A 27342-nucleotide genomic window follows, 5' to 3' on the forward strand; every position below is an offset into this window, starting at 1 on the left:
GCTTTGCAACTTTAATGTTTTAATATAGGTTTCTTTTAAAAAATAATATATGTATGCAAGATATACATTGATATGTATTGTGGCTTCCCTAATGTTGGTGAGTGAGAAAGGCGCTGAATGCTCTGTGAGTAGAATGTTTAGTTTGTTGGCTCTTTAAGGACAGCAGTGTGAGAAGGCCTGCGGGGTGTGATTTATTTTTATTTTTTTTTGTCTCCCCACATAAGTGGATGGCTGGCCAAGAAGGAAAGGCATTGTTTGTGTGTCTCTGTAACAGGCCATTGGCTACAAGGGCCAAAAATATGTCTGTGAGCCAAAAAGAGCCAAATGTCCCCTCCTGCCACTGAGCTGAGGGTACATGGGGCCGGGTCCTCAGCTGATGTGAATCAGATTCGCTGCACTGAACTCAATGAAGCACTCATGATTTGCATCCGGTGAAGCTCTGACTCTCAGCATCTTGCTTGTGTTGCTCAGCTTCTTACTGCATCTGGCTCTACATCATGTAACATTCCTCTGTGGAGCTGTAAAATGTTAAAAGATGGCTGGTGAGCTGAGGTGTGTGTGTGTGTGTGTGTGTGTGAGAAAGAGAACATGAACCAAAATGAATTCCATGATATACGAGAGAATGGAAACTATATGTTTGCACCTGCTTCCTAATGAGAATTAGGATGGACGGTGCATCAAGTGAGGAAGGGACGCAGATAACTGACAGGTTTCAGAGTAGCAGCCGTGTTAGTCTGTATTCGCAAAAAGAAAAGGAGTACTCGTGGCACCTTAGAGACTAACAAATTTATTAGAGCATAAGCTTTCGTGAGCGCATCCGATGAAGTGAGCTGTAGCTCACGAAAGCTTATGCTCTAATAAATTTGTTAGTCTCTAAGGTGCCACGAGTACTCCTTTTCTTTTTTAGATAACTGACAATCACTCCAAGATCACAAAGCATTCAACACACTGATTACAAAATCTGTCCCTGGGGATCAGGTCGCCTGCCACTGATGCAGCCACCTCTGGTGTGGAATGCAGCAGGTGTTTAACAGTGCATAGCAACACCGTAGTGCAGGCCTGGAAGGGGAAGAAGGAAAACTAGTCAATGTGTGTAACTGTATCAGAACAATAAAAAGAATGTTATTTTTGGCGGATATGTCAAGAGGGAGCTGCACAGAGGGCCCGGTCCTTCTTGTGTGGCTGTTTATAACAGTGCTAAGTGTATGTAAACTGCTATCAGAACGGAATGGCATCCTCTAATATCCGCTTTCCACAGGCATAAATGACAAGATAAGGAGCAAGGCAGTAGGGAGCTTATCCTGATTAACATAATTTAAGCCTGGTCTACATTTGAACATGATGCCAGTGTAACTGACACAGTTAGTTTTCTATGTTAGTTCAGAACTGGATTTATATACTACTGTAATTATACCACTACAAGACCTAGCGCAGATCCATTTATACCCGTTCTACCATTATAGTTTAGAACAAGAGCTATACTGGTATAGGCGCTGTTATACTGCTCTAACTGCGTCCAAATTGGGGGGTGTTGTGCCGTGTTCAGGGTACATTTCCAGCTGCACAAATTTCCACTAGACAAGGCCTTACCCACGCTAGAATTCAGCCACTGCTCACTCCTGAGAAAAGCACTCTTGGGTCTGCAGTGATCCCCTGTTGTCAGGACCTTGAGTTTGTGTTTTCAGCAGCTCAGTTCAAAGAGGTAACCCAATTCACGCTGGGCTCCTCGGGAAGAAGTGTGCAGCTGATCGCTTGAGCCGCTGATGGCAACGATCATCTTGCAAGCCGCACTGACCTTCTTAAAAGGGATCAGCAGAGCGATTTGAAGGAGATAAAGCTGGGGTTTGGGGGTTTTTGCCTTCAATTAGGGGTTAAAAAGGAAGAGTAAAATTAACAACAGAGATAATACATGTATTAAATATTTATCTGACCTCTTTTTACATGATCCTTTTATACGATGACCCAGAAAGCTGGTAAAGTGAGGTTTCCTCCATCTCTCCTCTCTACCTTTTCCTCAAAGCCTTTGGTTTTGATTAGAAAGAAAATTCTTTCCCAACAGCCCCAGGAGGAGGTGTCGGGCCAACGCGGGTCATGCAGGAGTCTCGTTAGCTGATGTAAGGTGACGCCACTAATGATGACGATTCTGACAAGGGAGCCAGCGTGGTTCATTGGTGACGGGAGAGTAATGGATCAAATGGGAGGGAAAAGAGCGAAAACACCAGACCTCGTAGCTCGGAATATCCATTGGGCTTGGATGGCACCGTTCGATTTGGGGTACTCACTGCAGCCTTCTCCCCAGTACAGTGCTGGGGGAGGAGGTACAGAAACGTGGCACGGACATGCACATAATCCACCTGCACTCCCTAATATACCCAATTGATGTCATAGCAGGGAAGGGCGTCCCTGATCACAACTGTTGGGCCTTTGTTGTCTTCATCTTAGCAAGTGGCGCATTGACGGTCCTGGGGATTGAAGTGCCCTTTCCCCTGGAACATCCCTGGGACAGCGCAAGCTGCTCTCCATCCCAAGAGTCATTGTGTTTCTCTCTTTGACATGAAAGGACACTTCTCTAGGGATGCCTGTGAAATTCTGTCTCCAGGGCCAATCACCCATTGCCCTCTCTGCTGAACAGTGCCCATTCATGCCAATTGTACTGTTGGGTTTCTGTAATGTGGGACATGGTCACCGAGGCCAGCAGTTTCATCTCCCAGCTATCTGATGGTGGTAACTTTCATTCACTACTGACCCAGGCTGGGTTTGAATTGGTAACGTTGAATGGGACAGCACCAGTCCGCTGACCCATCCAGGCCCCTTTGCAGAGGCTGTGCTTTTACACATTCATGCAGAACCTTGTTGTTGATCCTTTTGTTCAATAATATCTTGTGGGGGTGAGTTCCACAAATTAACTCTTACTCAAAAACCAAACTTCCTCTTAAAGGACAGTCCTCTATAACTGCTGAGTTGCCTCTAATCTCACAGCCACCGACCTCTAGTCACTGTCCAACTTCATTGCTTTGCCCTATTTGCAATAGTTGACTTAACTATTCAGATACGACTGAGGTTCTTTGATGGAGCAGTTCTAGCCTCAAAAGGTTCTAGGGTTTTTCAGCTAGTTACTGTTTGGGGAATGTTATCAGCCAGTGAACTTTGAAACACAGGCTCTGTGCTGAGAGGGCAGGAAGCAGAAACAGATCAATGAACTACAGGGGAATCCAGGTTATTCAACTAAGGATCATGATCAGAATTTCCGAACCATTTTCCCTATCTGCCTAAAGGGGTATTGTAATTGAAGGCAAAATATGTAAAAGCCTTTGTGGGCTAGACCATCTGAGATCGAGAGATGAATGGAAAGGTGTATAAGACTGGAAGGCTTTCTGTTATGTGTATATAGCTGACTAGGTTCTTCTGACTTTCCCAAAAGGGCTGAGATGGGCATGGAAAGGAAGATCGGCAACAGCTTATTGTGATTTGAATGCAGCAAGACTTTTAATGCCTTTTGATCAGGTTTCTACTTTACTGCATTGTTCTTTATCTGTTGAGTCTCCTTTTCTCAATAGCCTCTGTAATGGGGTTCATTCACCACTCTGGCACCTCCTGCTGGCTGTCTTGGGAATTAGCTCTGCGTGTTAGTGTGTCCCCTTTGGGTGGTTCCTCGCTGCTGTCACTCCTGCTCTAGGACCCATGTCTCCTAGGACCATGGTGTCCTCTTCATTGACACAGACTGTGCCACACACTGTGCTCCCCGCCCTTCTGGGGGACCTGCAGTCCGCTGTTCAGTCACTGCCCTTAGTGGCTACTGTAGTAAATTGTCTGGCCACTTCCTCATGGCCACAGCATCCTCTTTGCCCTTGCCTCAGGGCCTCAGCCTGCAAACCCCAGCAGCCAGCCAGGAGCTCTCTCTCGCTCCCCCGGTCCCTGCTTGCAGCACTGCTCTGTCCACGGTACTGGGAGTTCTCTCAGTCCTCCAGAGACACAGACCTTCCTCGTTGGGCTCCCATCAGAGAACTGCCCTCCTCTGCCCTGCAGCTCTCTTTTTATATGGGCCTGCTTGGCCCTTATTGGCTTGTCCCTTCAGCCCTTCTCTGATCGGCTGCCTCCTGCAAAGCCTCCCTAGGGCTTTATTAACCCCTTAGAGCCCAGTGTGGGCAGGCACCCCATCACACCTCTAAGTTTCAGAAACATTGACTAACTTCACATCCAAACTCTGTCCTGTATCTTCTGTCAAGCCCTCGCCCTTCCCACCTCTGTCTCTTGCCCAGAGCCCAGAAACGGCATGTGAAATGTCCTATGTAGAAACAGTTTGCTCTGACAGGAGAGATTTTAGTCACTCTTTAATTTCCAGCGCAGATTGAGCATTTGTCTGGGAGTCAACGTTTTGATCCAACCCCCGGTGAAACTAATGAGAAGATTCCCATTCACTTCATCGGACGTTGGTCAACTTTTTTTTTTCTTGATGCAGCCACTGACTTCCTGAATGACCCTGGGCAAGCAGTGTAGCCGCCCTGTGCCTCAAATACCTTCTGTATGGAGCGAAACTAACAATGCCCTGTTGTTATTTTGCTCAGCCCAGCAGTCTGCAGGTTCAGGAGTGAAGAGGCCCTTGTCACCAAGGGGAAACTGGGGAACATCATTATTTTTTCTTAAAGTTCAAATTGAAATTAGCATTTTCTCAGCCTAGCGCTGGAGGCTAGTTTCACAAATGACATCATTTTCTGGTAAGGTGGCAGCCTCCAATGCCTGCTGTATAAATGACAGGTTTTTTGGTTTTTTTTTTTTTTAAAGAAACATTTTACATTTTATTTCTTGTGGCATGTATCTCCTACCTTCTGTTCTTACGCTGAGGAATTACGAGAGCAACTCTCAGACTTGCTGTTTATTATATTACCTTAAGACATAGAGGGCCAATCCAAGACCATGACCTCCTCCTGCTAGGGGCTGTACCTACACATAGGAAGAGGCAGACCCTGTCCTGAAGAGTTCACAACCTTAGTAAACAAGACCAGGGCATTTTTCATTGGAAATTGTCAATCTGTTGTAATCAGAACATTTCATGGAGACAGTTTGAGCTCAGCACAGTCCTGACGGAACCCAGGCAGGGTTTTGAGGGAGTCTTGCCTGGCAGACAGGATTCAAAACGTGCCTGGTTTCCTGCTTAGCTCCTCAGCAGCTTGCTTGCCAGAGTGCCTAGGAGTTGGGTACCCAAGGCTGTCCAGGACTTGTGGTTCTGGGGCAATCCATCTGTCAGGCCGGCAGAATTTTAAAATGTTCCGTTTTCATTCTGAATCGGGTGAAACCAAATTTTGAAATACCAAAATCCTCTGCCAAATGGGATTACTTTTCTCTGCCCAGTTCAATTATTATCCTTATTTAACAAATGGGGAACAGAGGAGATTGAGGTCGGGAAAGTGTGATCTGGAGGACAGGGATTAGGTCTGGGGTTCAGCAGACGTGTTGTGATCGTAGCACTACCATTGATTTACTAGGAGACCCTGGGTACCTTAAAGCACTTCTACCACTTTTTCCATCTGTGCTCTTGAAGAGTGTCTTGCTTCTGTGGAATTTGTGGGCTGAGGCTGTGCCTGATAATAATCCTTATTTTTGTAAAATACTCTGAGATCTATGACTGTGAAGTTCTGGAGCCCTGAGATTCTGTTTGTAGCAATGAAGTGTCTTCTCTTTTTCAGGAACACAATTTTATTAAACAAAATCACCCTGCAGAACAGGAAATCCTCCACTGGTCAGAAAGGATATTAAGGCTGCTGGTCTGAAAGTGCACAATGTTGTTGTTGTTAAACTGAAAGTGATCCTTGCCTCCACCAATCTGAGTAAAGTGAAAACTAAAGTAAGCCGAAGTGTGTGTGGTGAAAAGTAAATTGGATTTTACAAATGCTTTCTGATTCCATAAGCTGAGTTGACGTTAGTAACACAGCTCGAGGAATTTTAAAATACGCATGTCCCAGTTTTTAAAAAAACAACTGATTTCAGATACCTTGTTTTTGGGGTCAGAGGGGGGGACAGGCAACATGAGACACCTTAAAGGAAAAAGATTTGCAGTATGTGCTGAGCTATTACTCTCTGAAAATCAGGTCTCTTCAGAGCATCTCAGTTTAGGCATCCAGAATTGCTAATCACTTTTGAAAATGGGGGGGAAGGGCGGGAGGGCTGTCTGGCTATGTGTAAAACTAGACTTCATCCAGTGGCAGCTGTCAACCATTTGACTAGCTGGTAAATATCCTGTAGTAACCAGATTATTATATAATAGGTGTTATATTATTAAAGGCTAGTATATGATTATTTCTGTCTTCTAACACCCACATCCCCAAGTGCAGGTGACATGGGGCTTAGTTTAGCCTCCAGTAAATATAATTGCACAGTAATCCACAGAAGCCTATGCAAAGACTCTGCCATGATACGGGACTGACCAATAAGACCTATTGGTGTTCTGTGTAATTAACAAATAGCTATGCTGCATTCCTTCTTCCCTCTCCTTAGCCCATCACTCTCACAGATCTTGGGAGACAGGCCAGTCCTTGCTTACAAACAGCCCCCCAACCTGAAGCAAATACTCGCCAGCAACCACACACCACACAACAGAACCACTAACCCAGGAACCTATCCTTGCAACAAAGCCCGTTGCCAACTCTGTCCACATATCTATTCAGGGGACACCATCATAGGGCCTAATCACATCAGCCACACTATCAGAGGCTCGTTCACCTGCGCATCCACCAATGTGATATATGCCATCATGTGCCAGCAATGCCCCTCTGCCATGTACACTGGTCAAATTGGACAGTCTCTACGTAAAAGAATAAATGGACACAAATCAGACGTCAAGAATTATAACATTCAAAAACCTGTCGGAGAACACTTCAATCTCTCCGGTCACACGATTACAGACCTGAGTGGCTATCCTTCAACAAAAAAATTTCAAAAACAGACTCCAACGAGAGACTGCTGAATTGGAATTAATTTGCAAACTGGATACAATTAACTTAGGCTTGAATAGAGACTGGGAGTGGATGAGTCATTACATAAAGTAAAATTATTTTCCCCATGTTGTTTCTCCCCCCACCACACCCCCCACTGTTCCTCCAACGTTCTTGTTAACTGCTGGAAATGGCCCACCTTGATTATCACCACAAAAGGTTTTCCTCCTTTCCCGCCCCCCTCCTTCCTGCTGGTAATAGCTCATCTTAAGTGATCACTCTCCTTACAGTGTGTATGATAAAACCCACTGTTTCATGTTCTCTGTGTGTGTGTATATAAATCTCCCCGCTGTATTTTCCACCGAATGCATCCGATGAAGTGAGCTGTAGCTCACGAAAGCTTATGCTCAAATAAATTTGTTAGTCTCTAAGGTGCCACAAGTACTCCTTTTCTTCTTAGCCCATTTGTTGTTGCTGGAGAGACATTTAGGGAAGTAGAATTGTGGTGTATTGAAAGCTGTGTTAATATTACAAGCTATCGCTTTAAGTTGTAAGGTATTTCCTTTTAGTGCTGGCAGGCTAGGGTCTCTGTGGGGAAGGGTGGGATCTGGGTTATCTGCAAAGAGCCAGGCAAGTTGAGCTGTGTCTTTCTGCCTTTAGGTGAGAGTCTGCTGTCTCTCTCTGTAATTGGTTGTTGTGTGTTAGATTTCTGGATTTTAAGAAATAGTCATGTTATGTTGCAACTTCATGCACAGAGTACAGATTTTTTTTATCCCGAACTATCTGCGTGTATTCCATGACATTAACAAGGAAACAGAATAACTTTAAGTGTAAGGCAGATGGGCTGTTGGTGCAGACGTATGATATTCACGTAGACCCTGATTTGCATGCTTTTTCATTTGATGCACATGCGTAGACCCTTAGATTTCCAAGTTAAGTGTGTGTGAACGTTTGCTGGGTCAGGACTTTAGGATTCAAGAGTTCTGAGGTTCAAATCCAGGTTGGGCCATCCAGGAGAATAAGACCTCTTTGGGCATCTGGATCGCACAATGATGAGTACTCTGGATGCAATCAAAACTCTGGCTTTTGAGAAACTGACAGAGTTTTCTAGCAATAAGTACAAGGAACTGAGACAGCATGTGCCAATGCCCAGCTCTGCCAAATATACTCTGTTCCATCTTGGACACATCACTTAGGCTCAAGTTTTCAGGAGTGACCTTTAATTTTGACAGGTTTTAGAGTAGCAGCCATGTTACTCTATCTGTTTTTTTAAAAAAATAAATAAAAGGACTTGTGGCACCTTAGAGACTAACACATTTATTAGAGCATAAGTTTTTGTGAGCTACAGCTCGCTTCATCGGATGCACACTCCTTTTCTTTTTACGGATACAGACTATATCTTCCACTGTTTTCATCCGATGAAGTGAGCTGTAGCTCACGAAAGCTTATGCTCTAATAAATTTGTTAGTCTCTAAGGTGCCACAAGTCCTCCTTTTCTTTAATTTTGAGTATCTCAGCTTTTGGTTGCCTGACCATAGGCATTTAGGGCTTCATAGCACTACTGAATGCTTGCAGTTCCCATTGACTTCTGCTGTAGTTGGGGATGCTCCGTCGAGCTGCTTGGGACATTTTTTTTCATTTGAAAATATTTTTCTGTTTTCCATCAGAAAATTCGCTTGACAAAAGTTTCCTCATTTTCAGAGAGGTTGAGCATTGTAGCTGGAGAAAAAGTCAGGCCCTAGCTGTTTAAATTGGGCACTCAGTTCTTGCATCCAATTCCATATCAGAAGCCATTTTTTTTAAAAGGTGGGTCTTCACCTTTCTGTGGCTTAGTTTCCCTGTCAGTGAATTGAGCACTTCTCTATTTCACCAGTGTGGTGAATGTTCAGAGCACAGCATAAAACTTGTTTCAGAGAAGCAGCCATGTTGGTCTGTATTTGCAAAAAGAAAAGGAGTACTTGTGGCACCTTAGAGACTAACAAATTTATTAGAGTATAAGCTTTCATGAGCATCCGATGAAGTGAGCTGTAGCTCACGAAAGCTTATGCTCTAATAAATTTGTTAGTCTCTAAGGTGCCACAAGTACTCCTTTTCTTTTAGCATAAAACTTATCAACCAATTTTTTTTTCTAGTGAAAAGCTTTTCAAACCATCTGAACTTTTTTCACTAAAAATGTTTGTTTGACAGTTTCTGAGTTTTCACTATAACTGTGCAAACAATAAAAAATATCTTTAGAATCCAATGAAATCAAAAGAAAAAATTGGTGTCTTTATTCTGCCTTTTTTTCATTTCCTCTCCTTTTTTTTTTTCCAGTGGGAAGGTGGTGGAGGGAGAAGGAAACCAGATATCCAGTAAAGGTTGTTTCGATACATTTTGATTTGACTCAAAACGTAATTTTTTGTTGGCTTTTTTCAATCATTTTGTCAAAAAAAATGGAAAAAATAATCTGGATTTTTTCAAAAGTCGCAAAAAAAAGTGTTCCCTTCTTAACTTTTTGCAGAATTCCCAATTTTCTTTATCATCTCTGCTTATTAAACTCCTGTAAAGTCCCCTGAGATTCACAGCTAGAAAGACAACGGGGCCACATTCAAACTTCAAAGAAATCATGCTTATTTATATCCACTGGGAATCTGGCTCTGTGAAGGAAGGGTCTAAATCCAAAACCCATGGGAGCACCTCGGTCTTTAATGGGTTTATCCTTCCAATGCTCCTGTGATGTAGGGCAGCACTTTCATCCCCATTGTACAGATAGCCTCTCTGTGCCTCAGTTGCCCTAGCGACTTGCCCAAGACCACACAGGCTGTTTGTCATAACATAGGGGTTTGAACCCAGCATTCGAGAGTCCAACGCTAGTGTTCTAACCACTGGATCATCCCTTTTCTCAATAAGAATCTTTCTGTTGACTTGAGTGGGCTTGCGATCAGGCCCACAATAAAGAGGAGGAGAAATTTAAGAGGAAGTAGTATGTTGAAACACAATGTCTTTTGAAAAAAGAAAAGGAGTACTTGTGGCACCTTAGAGACTAACAAATTTATTAGAGCATAAGCTTTCGGGAGCTACAGCTCACTTCATCGGATGCAATGTCTTTTGAAGTTTTCCTTGGAGTGACAGTCTGTGTTTTGAATGAAGAGGTTTCAGATTATCTCTAAAAGAAAAGGAGTACTTGTGGCACCTTAGAGACTAACAAATTTATTAGAGCATAAGCTTTCGTGAGCTACAAATTCCAATCTTCTTGTCAATCCCTCTGTTGCGTTTGTTCCTGTGAAATCTACTTGGTTTTATGTTGTTTGTTAAGCATACTCTTCCTGATTTTGATCTGAGAGAGCTGTCTCCTAGTGATACCCACTGATTTTTGATAGCAGCATAGAAGTCAATCCTGGGTTTTCTCTTTGTTCCCTGTGATAGAAAGAGTATAGGGCAGCTATTGTGAAAGAAACCCTCCCTGCCCTGACTCCAAAACCCAGTTACCACTGCCGGGCCAATCAACCCATTCCCTAATGTTCCTCTCAGTGCAGTTGTTCACACTGATAGAAGGTTAATGCCTATGTGAATACACAACTTTTTGATTTATTGGCTTTCTGCATTCATCACTCTTTTCTTTAAATTAAAACTCCCTCCAGATGGGGTCTCTGACACAGATTTATTGATCTGCAAATCAGCCTTACTCATAACCTGTACAGCTGTCCATTCATCTTGCGCCGAAGGAGGGTTCATTCCTCTATGGATGTCCCAAGAATGAAAGTGAGGCACAAATTCCCCCCCCCCCCCCGTGCCTCTTCTGTCTCTGCCTCACTCTGCCTGTCTCATTATTTTCATGCCACTTGACAATTTCCATATCTCTTTCCTAAGCTGCTCACTAATGATTTGAAATGGATTGCATAATCTATGACCCAAATGCACCACCCCTTTCATCTAGACGATGGTGGAATGGTCTGGTTTGAAAGAGAAGTGATCATAGAAGCCATTGAAAAGATGGTCAGTTTTTATCTTTATCTGTGTTCTATCTCACAGGGAGGAGATAGTGCTCAGGATCAGAAATCTTCAGGGCTCAGTGAGTTCCCTATGTTATAGTCTCGTGGGAATGTGCTCAGAATGGAGTGTATTCAACATAGGAACACCACCGGAACTAGACATGGGAGGGAAATACATATTAAGAGGTCTATGGAAGTGTGGGGGGGGGGGAATTGAAATGAGACTTTAAAACCTCAGATTGAGGGTTTCATCTTTTAGTTTTGAACTTTCACACATGGACCAATTTACTGGGGGGAAAGCCTTCACAAAAAATACCTGGGATTTTGCTCAAATATGGAGATGTTTTTTAGTTGAAATTATCCCATTTTCATCCAAAATGATTTTATTTTACAGCCAAAGTACCTAACAAATTTTTTGATTTTTTTTTTTAATTTAGAATTTCTTTTGGCTGGAGGGCAAAAATCAAGCCACATGGGAAATTGTTTTTCACCTGCTTCTGAGTATTGAAAAAAAGTTTTGAAAATGGGAATCACTGGGGTCTTAACCGGCCCAGAACAGGATGAACTTTCCCCCATTTTCTTTGTCTTTTGGTAGGGGAAATCTCTTTCCTAAAGATCTAGGCCAAAATTTGGAAAACCAAGGGACTGAGATTCTCAGCAGCCCCTGGTTTCAGTGAAGTCAACAGGATTATCAATTATTCAGTTCTGAAAATCGAGGCACGTGCGTTTACATGTTAAGACCTCGATCCTACACCAACAGTTCACTATGAGAAGTCCTCCTGAAGGCAATGGAACTATTCACAGGTGCATAAAGATACTCACAAATTTGTTAGTCTCTAAGGTGCCTCAAGGACTCCACTTTTTTTCCTGGTACAGACTAACACAGCTACCACTGAAACCTGTCACATGTTTGAGTCTTTGCAGGATCTGGGTTATGGATGTGGAAGCACCAATGTTTTTAAAAAAAAAAAAAGTTAGTCTTAATTAACTGGCCCATGTGCCTACAGCCAGAGCATGGTCCTTCCCGTCCATATGGTCCCTAATGCTTTTCCGAAATGACTCCAGAGAGACAGACAAAGTTGGACCAGCAGCTACCTTGAAGGACAAGTTGGTAGCTGGAGGCACAGTAGAAGTGCATGCCTCTTAAGGCTGACCATAGGAAGGATGGATGAGGAGGCTCAGAAGACAGCTGATTGGCAAGCTTGACAGCTGAGTGCGTACTGCACATTAATAAATAGGGGTGGGGTTCAGATGGTGTGGGGATGATCAGGAGAGGATGGCTGAACAGCGAGTCAGAAGGCCTGAATAGTCATTCATCACAGTAATCAGGAAACTAGCCTGGGAAGGTTTTAATCACCGTGTGCGGCACTGGAATGCAGAGCAAGTTTATGGTTTGCAGAGAGCAGACTGACACAGCTGATTGATGTCAAATATGTCATGATGTATATTGTAAAGCCGGGAGATTTAATGGTGTAACTTCACAGCAGGCTTGGAAGTGAGGTGCTGCAGAGTAGGGAGTGATGGATGGGCTCATTTACATGTAAAATTGCCGATGTCATTGACAGTGCTGGTATGCGGCGGGAAGATAAGAAGGATACGGCAAGATTCTCTCTGACCCTGGTATTGGAATGTTAAAATACATCTGTGGGGAGCATATGGGCTTTGCAGAGTATCTGTGGGTGAGGGGGTAGCTCTGGGAGGCAGGGATATGCACACATTCTCCTATATACACTTTTGTGTATATTGCTATACACATGCATATATAGCCCACTGGTGTGTTACAGGTTCTCCCATATGCCAATCCATAGAGACGATAAGTTGTTACAGAGCCTAGGCTCTCAGGCTTTTAGCTCAGGCGGTTCCTGGTTCAATCCCTGCATTGTCAACCAAGATGGTGACGTTCACACGCCTAAAGATTATACGCATGCACCTAATTTGATCAGCTCCTTCAGGTCTCAGTCCTGTAAGGTGCAAGCTGCTACCAACTTCCGGAGAAGAACCTCATTCAACTCACCGTGAATCCAGGAATTGCTCAGCCCCTTGCAGAAGTAGCCCTTAGGCCTAAGTAGTTCTGCTTCCACCTGCAGGGATATTCTCCAAGCCCTGTTAGGACATACCCTTCCTGGCTTTTTTCAGCTGAGACACTATTGAGGTATTATTGCTGGAGTGAAGTCACTACTCACTAGGGCGGTGGATTGTGTTAGGCCTCAGGTTCCCATGTTCCTTGTGCATTCAGACCTTACACTGGCGGGTGTTGTATTTATTTAGATGGAATATATAGGCCAAAAGCATTAACCTAACTCAGTCGCTGCCCACCATTAAACAGTGTTAAATGAGGTTTGGGATTCGGAATGCAGAGACCTCAGCCTACTTAATACCATGGCAAACCCATCATTAAAAATCCTTTTATTAAAGATACAGAAGAAGGAAAAATGGTTAAAGCATTTCAAATGTAAAGTAGTAAGTATGGCTTTCATGTTAACAACATCGCTTCTTCCCCTTCCCCTTAGATGGAGAGAAGGAAAAAAGCCCCTGTTTGACAGTCTGCTAGATAGTGATTAGCCTCCTTTGGGGGGAAAAAACAAAATGTTGGTTGACATGGGCTGGAGGGATTGTTGAAGTTCATTCCTGTTTCATCTTGGGCAGTGGTTGGGATTCAGCGGGAGCTGGTGGAGGTGCCAGTGTCGTCTGTATCCCCCTCTTTGACACGTTTTGGTCAGGATGTCTCTCGGGAGTAGGCCAATGAAGGCCAGGGTCCCAGGAGACGGTGCGGGTGGCAGCCAGGATGGAGAAGCTTGCTTCAATTTTTCTCCCCAGAATCTCTTTCTTTAAGGACCCCAGAAGGGAGTGGCAGAGCAAATATGCCCATCCCCTCATTATTTAGTCCAACAGTTAGGCCCAGTTTCCCACACGCTGATTTTAGTGCTCACATTTCTGGTTCTACGTTTTTCTTTCTTACCAAGAATGATCTTAACACTGTCCTTTTTTTCTTTCAGTTGGTCTTTCTGTTTGGACTAATTCAGTCTTTCTACCTCTCTTATAGCTCTCTTCTCACCAACACTTGTTGTTGTAGGTTATTGCGACACCTTATGAACTTTCATGTATTTTTTTACAGTTGAGCTCTCAAGAGGATAAATGTGTAGGCCCATTTACCACAATAGTTTTGTAGACACAAGGAGTGCAGGGCTCGGCCTTCGTTGGCTTTGGAGTTTCTTCGGTGTTGCGGATTTTTTAAGCCACATCTACTGGGACAGGAGCTGTCCTTTCTCTTTCAACACTTTTCTTCCCCACCAAACGCACACATCCCCTCCGAGTGTCTCCCTCACAACCCAGAAAACTTTTCATAGAGGGGAAAAAACTGAGGGGGAGGGCAGCCGGGAGGCGGTGCCTGGATTGGAATCACCAATCTCAGTTCTAAATCAGCCCCACAACCTCATGGTTCCTTTGACCCTTTTCTCCTAGAGCATTATTTGTTGAACTCACATGGAGAGAGGTGTGTGTTGGGGTCAGATGTGCAGAAAGACGAGCATTCTTTCTTTCTCTCCATCTCGTGTGGACAGCAGGACTCTTGCTTTGCTCTTCATTCTCCAGTCCCATTTTTTGACATGGTTACATCTATCTTCTAGTCCAGCTCTTATCTAATCTCTGCAGGCAGCAGTTCCCAAGTACATGTAACACCAGGATCCAGGTACTGCACATAGATGAGAAGGGCTAGAAGCACTGTTAATTCCCCTGCCCCCATGTCGGGTTCAATCATGGGCTGCTACCTTTGTTAGATTTCCTTCCACCCCTCCTCTTAGGCGAGTGCAGTAGTGGAGAGGTGTGGACAGAAGATGGCAAGAGCAAGAGTCCTCTTGACCTCCTTAGGGGTCTATGGTTGAGAACTTAGGCTCCACCTCCAGCACCTTGGGGCCTAGGCATGGGCTCTGTATAATGCAGTGTGCTAGAGCAGCATAGCTGAGGGAGAGAGATGGTTCCTGGAATGGCCTGTAGCTTACCCCCATGGAAAGCTTTGTAAAGGAAAAGCAGCGCAGGTTGTACAGCTGCTGATCTACCATGTTCTCTATGGCTTGTCCTGCTTAGGAGTTGGGGCATCATCTCACGTGCCAGCTGTAGCTTCTACCTGAGCTTCTCATTTAGGCCCAGACAGAGTGAGTTACAGAAGCTGTAAGATCCCGATCCAGTGCAATCAAGGAAAGGCGTGCAGTGATTTCAGTGAGAACTGGATCAGACCTAAGTTAGCCACATAGGCCCCTTCCTTTCCCCAGCTACTCTGAGCCATTTACAGACTAGCAAGGCCCTGCGTTGGCAGGTCTGTGAGCCCACAGATGAGCAAGGAGGGGAATTACCCACGATACTGCCTGCTGTCCTTGCTACTCAAAGGAGGCACCTTGGGGAGGAAGGTCCCAAACAAATCAACACAAAAAACATTGGTCAAAAAGATGGACTTGGGAGCCGCTGCTTTTCAAATGAGCTTAAGTGCAATCCCCGCCCTCAGCCCTGCTCTTCTCCCTGTGTCTTGCAATGGTCCTGCTAGAGCCATGCCCTGCCCTGGCTTCTCTAAAAATAAACTGGGATGAAACCAATAGGAGTCTAGAGAAATCACCCTAGAGTGCTTCAACCAGGTGCAAAGGAGGGTGGTGTACAGGGAGCCAGTTGCAGTTACCAGGTCCTGGGTCACCTGATCCCAGCAATTCCTCTCCAGTACAGGATCAGACTATGCAGATCTCTGCTGCATCATGCACCCCGGCCTGGATGTATCCTTAGAGCATGGATGGGGATGGGGGCCGGTAAAGAAGCTTGCTCTGTTACTGCGGGGAATTCTCCACTAAGCATTTCTGGCTGCTTTCAGTCCACATTTTGTCACTCAAGTGGTGTAAAGAGGACTCAGTGGAGTGGAGAATCTGGTCTAAAGAATGGGGGCTTTGAACACTTCCCTGCCCTGCCCCCAATAGAATTCCATCGCTGGGATCGCAACAGGGAATTCTGTCTGTCGATTGGTTGAAAAGTAGGGATGAAACCAAGGAATTTTGTCGGACTTTTCTGTGAGGGGTTAACTTCTTTTCCCTCCTCCCTAGCTAGCAGCCTACCTGCCCTGCATAAACCTCCTGACAGCCCCCTGGGATATATTTTTCCCTGCTGTGACTGCACTGAAGCCAGTGAACTTACTCCTGGGAGGAATCTGACCGGTTATCTTTCAGGGAAACTTCGTGAGGTCAGAGACGTGAAGAGTAAAATTCTGCTCAGAATAGGCCACAAGAGAATTCTGGGAAGGGATGGGAGCGGGGAGGAGGCTAAAAAGGCTGCTGCTATCTAATGAGAGTGACTTACACTGCTTTATACCATCCTCCCACCCCAGCTCAGCCCTCCACCGTCTTTGATCCTGTGCCTTATTGCAGCCGACTTGACAGGAAGCGGAAGGGTCTAAATTGGGATATTTTTCAGAGGCAGGTTGACTAAGCACCGACTGAGCTGACCCTGATATAAATGCTTAAGAGGCTTTGGAGGGGATTAAGTGACTGTATTTTAATCTTGCCTTCTTCGTGGTGATGTGTCAAGGGTTCCAGCATACGGCTTGAGCTTGCGGATTCATTCATTCTCTCTCCTCGTCTCCGGCTCTCAAATGTGCTCAGGGCAGATGGGAAGAGAACTGTTTCCAGGAATTGACTCCGACTAGTCTTTTTTCTACAACTGAAGGGCTAAAATTAAAGCTATCCAGCTCGGAAATCTTTTTGGATTGATGTACCGCTCTTGTTAGCTAGTGAAGAGGTATCAGTTATAGAATAGCTCTATGTCCAAGCAAGAGCCCATGACAAGGTGGGTTGGGTTGGGTTGGATGGGCCTAGTGATAAGGGGAATCAAGAAAAATGCTGAGCTTTTGTCAAGTTTAGATGTCATGTAGGGTGACCAGCTGTCCCGAAGTTATAGAGACAGTCCCGATTTTGAGGACTTTTTCTTATATAGGCTCCTATTACCCCCCCCCCCACACACACACACACACCTCCGTCCCAATTTTTCACACTTGCTGTCTGGTCGCCCTATGCTCAAGTTGGTTCCGATCCAAAATCCACTGAAGTAATTGGGAGTCTTTTTCTGCTGTTTTCAATGGGCTTTGAATCAGGCCCCAAGAACACAGGATTAGTCTGGTATCCCAGGTCCAGAGCAGCCAGTATCCACTGCTTCAGAGAAGGGCACCAGAAAACCATGTTGGATTATTAGTCCTATTTAAAATTGGATTATGGTAGTACCCAGACGTTCCAGTCAGGATTTCTGTGCTCGGCTACATGAGAATGTAGTCCCTGCCCTGATGGGTTTGAAAGCTAAGAAATGGAGGTATATCATTATTATTATTATTATTATTATTTATATTACCATAGCACTTAGGATACCCAGTCATGGAGCAGCATTCCATTGCGCCAGGCGCTGTACAAACACAACAAAAAGACTCTCTCTGCTCTCAAACGGTTACAATCTAAGTGTAAGACGAGAGAAAACAGATGGAGACAGACAGATGGGGGAGCACAGGGAAAAAATTGAACAATACTGATTTGTATGAAGGGCATCTCAACACACCGGCAGCCTCACCAGTGTCAAGTTTATCATAGGCATCCTGGCAAAGAAGAGTTTTGAGGAGAGAGTTGAAGGATGAAGTATCTATGCAGGGGGATATATTAAAATTGAACAAATGGGCGATGGAGGCTGGCATCCCAATCGATGGCGGGAACTGACATCTCAGCATGAAAGTGAGGTGATAGCTGTTGGGGGATGAGCTGTGCAGGGCCTTGACAGTGAAGATCAAACAGTTCATGTCTGATGCAATGGAGAAAGGGAAGCCAGTGGAGGAATTCAGAGAGGGGCATGACGTGGCCAAAATGAGGGGCCAGGAGACCGATCTCTGCAGCAGCAGCCTGAATAGATGAGAGCAGGGCAAGATTGCATTTGTCAACACCAGAGAGAAGGATGTTCTAGTAATCAAGACGTGAAATGATGAGAGGCAGGACACTTAGCCTGTCTGTGCCTTAGTGCCCAATCTGTAAAAGGGGGATAATGGCATTGCCCTATCTCACAGGGGAGTCAGTGGGGCCCCCATAAAGCTGCAATCTTGAAAAATCAAATAATCCTGTAAGGGTCTGGCCTTAAGGGTCTGCGAAATCTGGCCGCAGCATGGGGAGAGAGCATCTGCTTGTTTAGCAATTCATTAGTCTGTGAGAAGAAATTTAAGGGGAACTCAGTAACTGACTCACTTAGCTCTCTCCTTGGATTAAGGATGCCAGTATTACACACACACACACACACATTGAAAAGGTGACCGGTATCTGCAATATATATTGGGCTTTCCTGACCTCGAGCCGGGGAGCTTCAGATAAACTGCATGTTTAGTCACCCGTGCGGGCTCCATTCACTTCTAGTGACTCTTGCTAATCGGATCAAAAATACCTTTGGCCTAATTGCACCACAAGGGAATGTAGTTTTAAAAGAAGAGAGAAATATATATTTATAGCAACATCAGCCCACCAAGCCTGTCTTACAGAATTGGGCATCTACGTTCCGTGCCCCCATTTTCAAATCTGGAGGCCTGAGCACAATCACCTAAACATGCATGTAGGTGCCTAAATACTTGGCCTGATTTTCACAAGTGCCGAGCAACTAAAGCTCCCATTGGTTGTGGGTACTCACTCCTCAGTATCTCTGAAAGTCAAGTCACTTATTTGGGCACTTTACATGTTGGAGACTCCATATCTTGGTTCTGTGACATAAGTTTTACATTTTAGCGGAACAGTTTCTTATGGAGATTTACTCATAGATTTTAAAGCCAGATGGGACTATTGGATTATCTGGTTTGACCTCCCAAATCCTGCGAAATACAAACTGTAGAATTTCTTCCAGTTTCTCCTTTACTAAGTCCAATAACTTTTATGGTTGACTAAATCCCATCTTCCAGAAAAGCATCTGATCTTGTTTTGAAGACATCAAGAGGGAGAGAATCCATCTCTTCTCATGGTAGTTTGTTTCAATTGTTCATCACCCTCACTGTTAAAAAGGTGTGCCTTATTTCTGATTTAAATGTGCCGGGCTTTAACTTCCAGCCGTTTGGTTATTTAACATACACAAGCTATTGCAGCGTAGACAGTAAGCTAATTTGGAGCATTTTCTGCTGGTGTCAGTCAATGGAGTTGCACCAGTTTACACTGATAGACAACTTTGTCCTGTATTGTATATAGGATGCATTTGCATTTGTCCGCAAAGCAGCAAGGACACCAGTATCATTGTAGAAATCTTCCTCCTTCTCTTCTTAATGTGACAGAAGAAAGCCTCCTTTTAGAGCATCTAGACCATTTCCCTGTGTGTGTTTTGTAATTATGGTACATTCAGTAGGGTGCTGTCCATATGTTTTTGGACTCAAATGTCATATCTCCATCATCAGGGATTGCAAGATGCAAAGTGGCCAGTCCCAGCGGTGTTGGGAACAACTGTTCATCATGAAAGCACATTCACCCTAGAGCTTTGTCCTAGTCGTGGTCCCTTTCACCATACTGGGCTACCAAAAACCATTTAATCATGTCGACTAGAGCTGGGCAGGAAATCTCTTTCCCATCCCACAACAATCTTCACAACTTGGACATTCTTGTCCCATCACAAATTGGGACAAAAAGTCAACCTCAAAAATGGTTCCATGGCAAAAATCTGAAGGAAAAAATTATATTGGGTCTACCAAAATTAATTTAATTTTTTTTGACCTTTTGCAAAAACTTTTTATTATAAATTTCAAAATGGCAAGTCACTTTTAACTGATTTTGTTTTGAAAATGTTGAAATGGGATGTTTAAGCAATTTTGAAACTTTTTTTTTAATTCAAAATGTTTGTGAAACGGCAAATTCATCTAAACCGACACTTTTTCTCACGAACAGTTTTGGCATCAACAAATCAATATATTTTTTTTCCCCCAATGGTGAAAATGTTTCATTGCAAATGTCCTGACCAGCCCTACTGGGGACTAAGCCTTAACACAGAGATTGTCTCATGAACCTATCCCTTTCCATATTCAGTGACACTGGATCCATTTGTCCTCGTGCGGCAAGTCCCAAACCCTGTGGCAAATTGAGCAATTGCTAAGATGGCAGAGTAGTTTGTATATTAACTGTCTTTTAATGCAGCTTAGAAACTGGAAATAAGGAAGAGCCAGTTCTGTGCAACCAGCCAGCTCTTTACAGACCACCAGCATGCCTGGCATTCATTTTGAGAAATCCAGTTGCAGCCCTTTCCATTAGGAAATGCTTCCTGCTACTGGTTTTCCTTTGCGCCGTCTCCTCCAACAGTTTGCCATGTCCCGATGAAATCCCAGTTGCATTGCTGTTCCTTAGCCATGAAGTCGAGGCTCATTTTTTTTGTTTGTTTTAATTATCATTTTCCTCCGTGGCTCGGTGCTCCCGCAAGGGATAGCATCTCTGTTAATGGGATTATGCGTGCTGTTTGCTGATGCGTACGTGTGCACTGCTCTCTCTCCCTTTGAATTTCACCCAGATAATTGATTTCTGTCTCTTCCCTGGCACTTGCCTTTGTGGCACAGGGTGTTATTAGGCCCCCTTTGTTCCATTGCTGAGTGACAAAGCCTTTACACGGCAATCAAGCAAAAGCAATTGTTGCATCTCTCACTTTTCCTATTAAGTAACAGGGAATTGCAGGCAGCTTGAAGCCCTCTGAAAGAAATAATAACATAAGCGGCTGCTTGGGAGCAAAGTAGGTCCTTTCAAGCACAACGGGCTGGATTAACAAATCTCTTCTCTTACTCTTCGTTCTCTTCTCCCCATTTGTCTGCAGCTGTCTCTTTGCATCACCTGAGTGTGTCTGTTTCTCTGCCTTCTTCAGTGTGTGGTGGTGCTGTTATAGTATTTGTGTAATTGTAGCACCTAGAGGCCTGAACAGAGATCTAGGACCATTTGTTAGGTGCTGTACAAATACATAGCAAAAGACCAAAGAGTTGTCAAGATTGGGGGAAAGGAAGGTGCTGTTTTCCCTTTCTGTAAAATGGGGAGTTAAAGCACTGCCCCAGAGATATCCAGGGGTGGATTCTCTGGCCTGCTGTGCTCCCTTTGGGCCAATCAGACCCCCAGGGCCAGGAGTGCATCAGGGCAAGGAGAGCAGCCAGATCACAAAGATGCCCTTGGGGAACATGATCATTGGTCAACTGCCCCTGGGCTGGGGCTGAGAATCCAGGATTCCTAACTAGTTGCCAGTAGCTTCCTGTTCTCTGCAGTCCTTAGTGTAAGCTGGGCACAGCACCGTGTGATCTGGGGAGCCAGATTGTCAAATGCTCTGGACTAGAGCTGGTCAAGAATTTTTTGAGAAAACTTTGTTTGAAAATGCCGTTTTGTCTGAACTGAAGCTCTTCATGGGAAAGGGTTGGTTTCCACTAATTTCTTGACTGAAAAATATAATATATATTTGCAAAAATTTCAAAATTGTTGAACCATTTTGTTTCAATGCGTTCTAAATCAGGGATTCTCAAACGTGGGGTCGGGACTCCTCAGGTGGTTGTGAGCTTATTACATGGGGGGGTCCCGACTTGTCAGCCTCCACCCCAAACCCCACTTTGCTTCCAGCATTTATAATGGTGTTAAATATATAAAAAATGTTTTTAATGTATAAAGGGGGGGGTCATACTTAGAGGCTTGCTATGTGAAAGCGGTCACCAGTACAAAAGTTTGAGAACCACTGTAAATGATAAAATCAGCTCATTTCTAAATTCGAGCTCATTATGGCATAGGTATAAAATTATTGAAACTGAAATTAGACCCAGGCAAAAAAATTTTTTTTTTTTTTTTTAAAAAGCGGGGGTCGGGGAGGTCAGTGGTAGTTCCAGGAAATAGAGGAGAAACAAACAAATCAGGTCCGGTCAAATCTAATCTGAAATGTTTCAGAATTGTTGAAAGAAAAGGAGTACTTGTGGCACCTTAGAGACTAACAAATTTATTAGAGCATAAGCTTTCGTGAGCTACAGCTCACTTCATCGGATGCATTTGGTGGAAAAAAAACACCAAATTTTTTTCCACCAAATGCATCCGATGAAGTGAGCTGTAGCTCACGGAAGCTTATGCTCTAATAAATTTGTTAGTCGCTAAGGTGCCACAAGTACTCCTTTTCTTTTTGCGAATACAGACTAACACGGCTGCTACTCTGAAACCTGTCAGAATTGTTGGTGAATCAAAAAAGTCAGTTTGGGGTCTGTTCCAGAGTGGGAAGTCAAACCTGAGAATCCCAAATGAGTTCTCTTAGCACTGGGCTAAAAGTTATAAAAGGGGTACAGGAAGCAACAGTAGCAGCATCACCACTTCCTCCTCCAACCATTTATGAATGGCCAGAACAATAGTTTTCAGGTTGACAGAAGCTGCAATTTTAATCAGTTAAATGATCCATCTGAATAACTTCACCCAGCTCTCCTGTGAATAAAAAGACCTTTTGAAGAGTTCAGATCTATTATTATAAATTACATGGCACCTAAAATGTGCTAGATGGCTTGCAGAACAAGTCCTTGATTCGAGAGCTGATAACCTAAACTTGCAATCCTGTGAATTTACTACTAGAGTAGTAGCACTTATCAACAGGGTTATGTCTCAACTACAGATTTTGCTCCTGGTTTAACTCAGGTTAACTGATTGCCAATGAGATCAACTAGACTCATATTTTTGCATATGCTAATCTAGACACTCCACAAATGTTTGTTCCAGGACACACGTTTGTTACTGAATTTTGTAGAGGAGGAAAACCTGTGTAGATAATCCCCCAGTGATGACTCATGGGTCTCTAGTTTACATAGCATTGGCTATAGGTCTAGATAATGCTCACTCCTTCCAAGAGTGCAGGGGACTGGCCTAGCTGACCTCTCGAGGGCCCTTCTAGTCCTACGATTCTATGTAATGTGAATTGGGTGATGTATCACTGGAAAGAGGGAAAGGAGCATATGGAAGGAGGAGCACTAGAGCAGAACGCTGTGTGGAGTGTTAAGGAAGCAGCAAAGTTCAATGGAACAGAGTAGAGAGAAGGGTGGGGAAACTGAGGGAGGGAGGAAGAGTTGGAGGGGGAAGCAGAAGAAGAGGATGAAGCTCAGGAGCCAGCAGAAGGGTAAGCATATTAGGATTGGGGTATGATGAGAGTGAAGAAGGGACAGGGGTGAGTGAGGATGCAGCTGTGGGTCTGAGCTGGTCAGCCAGTCCCTGACTGTATAATAGACTGTGCCAAGATGCAAACACCTCTGAGCCTGGAGAAGTTTGGAATCTGGATTTGGACTTAAGAGCATGGGAGCATCGCCATTAATTATTACACATTTGTATACAGGCCCTGCCTATCTATGGTACAGGTACAGCTGCGTATTTGTACCCACTTTGTGAGACTCTTCTCTGACCGGTGTGACAGGGTCAGGCCAGATGGCTACAGGAGAGTGATGGAAGGCAGATATATTAGCCCCAGGTTAAGTAGGTCCCTTTTCCCTGGGTAAGGTAACAGGAAAGGTTCCAAAACAATCAGGAACTTTCTGGAAACAATTAAGGCAGACAGGCTGATTAGATACCTGCAGCCAATCAAGAAGCTGCCGGAATCAATTAAGACAGGCAGGCTAATCAGGGCACCTGGATTTAAAAAGGAGCTCACTTCAGTTTGTGGTGTGTATGCGAGGAGCTGGGAGCAAGAGACGCAAGAAGCTGAGAGTGAGAAGGCGGACTACTGGAAGACTAAGAAGTACAAGCGTTACCAGACATCAGGAGGAAGGTCCTGTGGTGAGAATAAATAAGGTATTGGTCGGAGGCCATGGGGAAGTAGCCCAGGGAATTGTAGCTGTCACGCAACTGTCACAGGAGCCACTGTAGACAGCTGCAATCCACAGGGCCCTGGGCTGGAACCTGGACTAGAGGGCGAGCCTGGGTTCCCCCCATCCCCTCAACTCCCTACTTGATACTGGAGGAGTTGAACTGGACTATGGGTTCCACCAGAGGGGAAGGTCTCTGGCCTGTTCCCCGATCCACTAGGTGGATCAGCAGAGACTGCGGGGATTGTTCTTCTTTCGTTCCCCATGCTGGCCAGTGATGAGGCTAACTGAGTTAACGGCAGATTTGAGCCACGAAAGTGGCCAAACTGAGGGCTGCCATGAACCTCTGAGGCAAGCAAATCCGCCCATAAGCGCAGGGCCCACCAAGGCAGAGAAGGAACTGTGTCACACCAGTTAAAGCATATATCCACACAGCCACTTCCTTCACAACAGAGCCGCGTGTGAGCTTGTGCACACGCACTGCATAAATGCATTTTTGGGGCATTCTAGGGCAATCCGGGTGGCTATCCCATTGGGCCCCTGCCAGAAGAAAACAATGTCCCATCCTAGGCTGCTGGCAAGGATGAAACGTGGCTAGTAGGACTGGTCATAAGCTTTCCATAAACACTTCCCTTCCCCGCCAACAGAAAACTCTGTTTTTGATCAAACTATTTGGTATTTTTATTTACTTTGTGGGAAACCTTTCCTTCTCTCCAAAATGTTGATCTTTCATCAGAAAAACCAAACCCCTGAAAACAACATTTCAGGGGCAGAAAACAAAAACTTGGTCCATTTTTTACGGCAACGTTTTCACAGGTAGAAAGTTGAAAACGTTGGGTGGGGATGGTTTGGCTTTTCAACGAAAATTGTCCCTGGGGGTGGGAAGGAGGAAATGTATCTCTTTTTCTGGCCACTGGTAACCCATCTGCCTCAACTACAAAGTATTAACCATGATATGTGCGCAGACACACGTCCGCTATGATTGCCCATAATATTATAAATTCAATTAAAAGTTGTAGTCTAGTCAAGGCTGAAATGGAGATGCCCAGTCCCCTGGGATGAATTCCCGTTAAGCCAACTCTCACAGAGTAGCAAATCAATTTCTGGACAGGATTTCTCTTTCTCAATCCTCCTAGTTTTCATTCTCTTCCATCTCCCTTCTCCTGCAGAATAAGCAATCATTAATCCACCAAAGGCAATGAAACTTTCACTCTCACACAGGAACATGTCTGAAGTCCACACAAAAAGTAACACATTACCTTGATACCCTGACATCATTTAAAAAAATGATTCTGGGGAGAGCTGCTTGCTTTTCTTTTTTATCGGTTATTCATTCAAGACACTGAAACCAGCTGGTTACGAGTGGCTGGTATTTGCTTTACAAAGGGAGCAGAAAAAAATAATAAAAAGACGCTTTCTCTAGACACACATTCCTATTCTTTCTACAGATTTGAGCACTAATGGTATTTGACATGTCGGTAATTTGTTTCTTTTTTACCATAATTCATTTAGTGCAGTTCTGCTTTTCTCCACATTGATGCACAAAAATATTTTTTTAAAACAATTCTATTCCTTCTAGTAATTATTCGTTCATTCATTCATTCATGTGAGCTGTGCTCTAGCCTAGATAGGGAGGAGAAGGAAGAGAAAAGGAAGGAAGGAATAAGAGGAAGGGAATAGAAATTAAGCAGAGAGGAAGGAGAGAGTAGTGAAGAGATGGAAGAGGAGAGTGAGCGAGCAGGAATGAAAAGATACAGAAAGAAAACAAGTGGTGGTGAAGGAAGAAAAGCAAAGGGAAGGAGGAAAAAACATATGACATCGGAGAAGAAGAGAGGGGAGAACAGAGAGACCGTGTGACACAAGGAAGGGGAAACAGACAGACAAAGGAGTAGAGGGATAGGCACGTGTACTTATAGAAAGGTTGGCTTCTTAGGTGAGGCACCAGCTTGAGCTTCATGAGCTCTGGGTTTGATTCCTGGTCTTGCCACAGGCTCCTTGTATAGATTTTGCCCAGACCCACTGTTGCATTAAGGAAAAAAACAAACTCTTTAATGGCAAGAGATATGTTGTTTACTTCACCAAATGAAGTATTTGTCTGCTTTCTGCAGCTAATTTGTTACTAGTTTCCTAAATTATTTTGAAGCAGTAGTAAAAATATATATGAGGTTTTCTAGGAAATTCTTCATTTATGTGAATAATTACCGAAAACAAAACAATTTATTGGAGTAGGAAATGCTTCAGCAGACACTTGTTAGCTATCACCTTGTGATTTTGTATGTTACTGTATGATAATTTAATAACGATGCGTTCCAGCTCTGAAGTTTGGATCCATCACCAAACTTCCCCAAAGTCTGAAAGGATTCAGAACCAGGATTATGATTTGATTCATCATATAGACATGTTCCAGCTGCAGCATGTGGAGCTGGATGCTGATTTTGCCAAAATTTGGGAATGTTCCAATCCAAATTTCATTCAAACACATCTGTACACATTGCAGTTTAACTTGTGATTAGGTAGCTTGAAATCGGCTTGTTAACATGGATGTCTATGTACATACTTTCTGTCTAATATAATCTAAAATCATTGAAGAGAGGTTTGAGGTCCTGACTGGGGTTTTGGTTCTAGACCTTCTTCACAATCGTAGTTTAAACCCCAAGTCAGAAGAACACTTAAGAACATGCTTAAGCAGGTGAGCTGTGCCATCGACCATCCAAGGGACTATTTGCATGCTTAAAGTTAGGTATGGTGACTTTAGGTGGTTTGCTGAATCGGGACCATCATGAGGAAATGACATGGAGTGGGATGTGCTCTGAGAAACCCAGAACAGACCTCATCATCAGTCCACCTTCTGCTCGTATCTAGCTTTTCTCACTGGAGTGCTGCAGACCTTGTTGAAAGCTTTTGATCTTCTAAGTGACTTGGGTAAGGAGACTTGTGGGGAAAACTCCTTGTGGGAGGAGCAGGGGGAGAGATCCAAAGACTGGGCTCCAGCCTGAACCCAAATGTCTACATTGCAATTTTACAGCCCCACAGCCTAAGCCCCGCGAGCCCAAGTCAGCTGACCCAGGCCAGCCCCTGGTGTTTAATGCTGTGTTGACATACCCATAGAGGCCACTGTTAGCAGTGCTGAAGTCAGGCAGGCAGAGACTGACCTAGGAATAATTGCTTACCATAGGAAAAAAGAGACCCCATTATCTAAAAGTCAGCAGTAAGGATTGTGCCATGCTCCTTGCTGGGGTGAGCCCGAAGAATGTGTGATAATAACCCTAAAGCTTGGAGGAGCCTAGCTCCCCATTAGCCAGCCCATCTCAATGCCACCACTTTGACTTGTTCTCTAGCAGGAGCCTCTCACCAAAAGGCAGAGGAAAGCTAGCCATGTCTGTCAGCAGCTGGCTCTCTCCCCTGTGTTCTGCAGATGCATTCTCACAGGCAAGGGCTGCTCTTTCCCATTTCCCCTGGGACCTACTTGGTCCTTCTCCTAGTGCTCAGTGGGATGGGATTCCCATATGACGGTCTCTTCTCAGCTGGTTCTAGCTTCTGAACCATAGCTATTACCTTGCACCAAGCTCTTACCTTGCACCATAATAAGGCTGTATGTTATGGACCAGATTCTGCTATCCTTATTCCTTGAATAGTTCTAGTG

At 44.3% G+C, this 27342-nt stretch overlaps 1 protein-coding gene across 6 annotated transcripts in view; it reads left to right on the forward strand.

Moving 5' to 3' along the window:
* Nucleotides 1-27342, forward strand: part of NTM (neurotrimin) — a 669964-nt gene that overhangs the window by 302198 nt on the left and 340424 nt on the right. Inside the window, exon 1 of one of the 6 annotated variants that reach the window (XM_043500942.1) lies at nucleotides 5685-5842. The exons of the other annotated variants lie outside the window; for them this stretch is intronic. The gene's annotated coding sequence lies outside the window, so the exon portion shown is untranslated. Of the gene's footprint in view, nucleotides 1-5684; nucleotides 5843-27342 lie in introns of those variants that run through there. 6 annotated transcript variants of the gene reach the window in all.

Source organism: Dermochelys coriacea, chromosome 22 (assembly GCF_009764565.3).
Source record: "Dermochelys coriacea isolate rDerCor1 chromosome 22, rDerCor1.pri.v4, whole genome shotgun sequence".
Classification (NCBI taxonomy): Eukaryota; Metazoa; Chordata; order Testudines; family Dermochelyidae; genus Dermochelys; species Dermochelys coriacea.